The sequence below is a fragment of the Geospiza fortis genome, unplaced genomic scaffold, assembly GCF_000277835.1.
Source record: "Geospiza fortis unplaced genomic scaffold, GeoFor_1.0 scaffold172, whole genome shotgun sequence".
Taxonomy (NCBI): domain Eukaryota; kingdom Metazoa; phylum Chordata; class Aves; order Passeriformes; family Thraupidae; genus Geospiza; species Geospiza fortis.
In genome coordinates this window covers 8592293-8595597 of record NW_005054309.1, presented here as the reverse complement: position 1 = coordinate 8595597, position 3305 = coordinate 8592293, and the positions used below count along the sequence as shown (strand labels likewise).

General features: G+C 45.5%; 1 long non-coding RNA gene across 1 annotated transcript in view; it reads left to right on the top strand.

Moving 5' to 3' along the window:
- Positions 1–1866: 1866 nt before the first annotated feature.
- LOC115947671 overlaps positions 1867–3305 on the top strand; it is a 7620-nt gene continuing 6181 nt past the window's right edge. The window contains exon 1 of the long non-coding RNA XR_004081532.1: positions 1867–1916. This is a non-coding gene — a long non-coding RNA (uncharacterized LOC115947671). The remainder of the gene's footprint in view (positions 1917–3305) is intronic.

Sequence of the window (3305 nt, the reverse complement as noted above, 5' to 3'; positions counted from 1 at the left end):
AATTCCAAAATCCTAACAGCGCCTACCAGCTAACTGCCAGCATACAGAGGGGCAAAATTGGTACCTCTGCCTGGATGTTTCATGGCTTCTCAAACAGGCAAAAATTAAGTAAAAAAGCAGAATTTGCTTCACAGAAAGGAGCTGTGGTTGCCCGGTGCTGAGGTACTGGGCTGTAAAAAGTCCTCTTGCAGGGGGCTTTACAGACATGCAGCCTGATTTGCAGTGGGTGACGGGCCCTTTGCCTGGGTCTGTTTTGCAGGAGCGCGGTGCGAGCGCAGGAACCGTGAGCACTTCCCCGCGCAGCCACGAGAGAGCAGCCGGCAATTAGGGCTGGAGGGATGCGAATCACCCGCAGCGCTCCGGGAAAAATCCCTGCTCGCACCTCCCGCCTCGCCTTGAGCTCTTCAGACAAAATCTGAGTCAAGCCGGGGTTAACTGAACCCGCGCTGCTTGTTTGGAGCGGCTGCGAGGTTTGGCCGTGTTTGGTGGCGCAGGGATGGGGTGGAGGCTGTGGATGCTGCCCTGGAGCAGGGGATGGGGGAGTTCGTCCCCTGGCTCAGGATATTCTTGTTCAAAGCCAAAGGCTGCCTAATGACTGCTGGCAACTTCGGCTGCCCTTTCACGGCGGCAGCTCTGTACCTAAAAGTCTGAAAGTTAAGTTGTCCATTTTCCTGTGTGCTGGGTAATAAACTCAGGCATTGGCTGATCAAAGCGCCTGCCCCGTGAGGCGCAGCTGAAATAAGTATTCCACACTTTATTTCTCACATGTTAGACACAGTGACAGAGGCAAGAAATGTTGTGTGGACAAGCAGGCACAGAGAGGGGGTCTGTGGGGGTCTCTTGCCTGCTGCTGTCCCTGCCAGGGCACATTCTATTGAATCATAGAATCATTTAGGTTGGAAAAGGCCTCTGAAATCATTGATTCCATCCATTCCTGATGCTCCTGTGAAGAACTGCTGCACTCACAGAATGTATTAAACTCTTGGTTATAAACTTATTTTTTTTCAAAGAGCTTATGCCAGTTTTAACTGTGAGGCTTGGGGTGAGCTATCAAGAAAGGAAAACAAATATTATAAATAATAGAAAATTATTAATGTTCCCGGACAATACTTTCAAACACGGCTAGTATTTAAAAAATGCAGAAATCCCCTGAAACCTCAGATCACACATGAATCATGTAGTTCACGAGGCACATGTTTACTTGTGTGGTTACTGGGGTACATATTTTCACAGGCATGTAACAGCGACTCCCGGGCACGAGTCCGGGGCAGCGTGCCCAGCCCAGAGCTGGGATGTCCAAGGCTCAATCCCATCCACTGCCAGAGCCCTGCACACCTCCATGGCCTGGCTGTGCTTGAGCCAGGCTGGGGACAGTGCCCTGTGTGGACCCTCAGCAAAGGGGCTGAGGGTTTTGGGGTTCAGCTGTGGGGTGTCCCTGAGATGGGGCTCCATCACTTGGGGGGGTACTTTGCTCCCAGGACTTTCTCTTGGGAGAAGGAGGAAGAGGAGGATGAGGAGGGACAGTGGGCCTTAGGCTGAGGAGTCTTCAAAGGGATTTTAGTGCTTTGCCCCATATCCTCAAAGGCTCCAAGTGGAGCAGCCTCTGCAGCACCAGCCCACTCCCAGGTACTGCCAAGTCGAAAACCTACAACAGAAATTAAAAAAAAAAAAAAAAAAACCCTAACAATAAACAAAAAAGTCAAGTTAAAAAACAACAAAGCAATTAACCAGCAGTAGAGCCCTGTGTGTTTTTTTCTCTTTGGCAGCCCCTTGCAGAGACGCTCTGGCTCCAGCCATTCAAGCAGTTTCCTATCACTTGACTTCAAAACCAAGCAGCACCAGCAAGAACCAGCAGCCCTGCCACCACCGACCTGCACCAGCCCTGGGACACAGCACACACAGCCTCCCCGGGACAGGTGGGTGAACCCCCTCACCTTTCAGCCAGGGGAGTTTGAAGTCACCTCCTCATTCACAGCCTTTGTGGCTGCCTCTGTCCCTTAGGTGAGCACTTTCTCCAAATTACATTATTTTATATGCAATTAAATGCAATACTTACATGGAAGTACCTGTTATTACATGCAATATATGAGGATTGTAAGTACATAAAATCAGGAAGGAGTGAAAAGCAGCAAAATGGGTTTGAAACCACTTTAGGGATATTTCCAGCCCTGCCTTAGGGAGAGTCAGCCTAATTCAGCAGAGGCTGAATTCAAGTTACCCTGTTGTAGGAAAACCACTAGTTAAGTCTACACTTAAATATCAGAGAAATTGTAAAAAAACAAAAGCTTGCTTGGTACTTAATAAACACTTAATATTTAGTACTTAATAAAAAGTGTAGTCAATAGGCTTAGCTGAGAGAGATCAGATAATTGGTTCAATAAACAGGTGCTATGAAATTTAGTAGAAGGTGCTTTGAAGGACATCCATAGTATTTGGTGGGGAAGTGAAAAAAATCCTCCAAGTGAAGTACACAATATATCTATTCCTCTAAATAAATTTGGGGTTACTGACAGGCAATAGCAGGTGGTACCATGGGAAAAGCAGTGCCAAGCAGCCAGTGCTCAAGTTAAATTTTCACAAAGTTTTCTCAATTCCCTTCATTTGATCATCCTAAAATATTTTGAGGAGTTGAAATTTTTCCTCCTGAGATATGTTGTAGCCCGTAAATGCTGTTTATATCGACCGCAAACAAATCTTAACTGAATCTCTGCGACTGATGTCTAAGTTCAGTGAACAAAAATAATCATTCCAAAGAGTGTTTAAGGTGAAATCAAGCTGGGGTTGCAAAAGGCTGGTGGAAAACATATTGGATGGCATGGGCTGACAGTCAGGCTGCTAAAGACACCTTCTGGATCAGTTTTAGGAATTGCTTATTAACCACTTCAATAATAAACAGAGAGACTAAGGGCATGCAATAAAAGAAAATCCAGTGGATATTTCACTCAATATCCTCAAGCACGGCACATTTATTTCATTCAAAAATTCTTTGTTGTTGACTCTGTAATGTGATTCAATGTTTACTTCAGCTAATAATTTTTAGGGATCTTTCATTGGCCTTTTGGGGCTATAAATACAGTGAAGATCTGCAAGACATGTAAGGGTTCAGTTTGGTTTTGAAATGTAAACCACATAAAAGGAATTTAAATCATGATTTGATCTTCACTAACAAGTTTCTGGAAGACCATACACCCTGAAAGCATTGTACAGTGACACAGTGATGAAACATAGCAATGGGCTCAGTGCTGCAATGCAAAAGAAGGGTTTTATTCCCATATCTGTCTTCATTTGTGTGCTTTGGGGTCAGC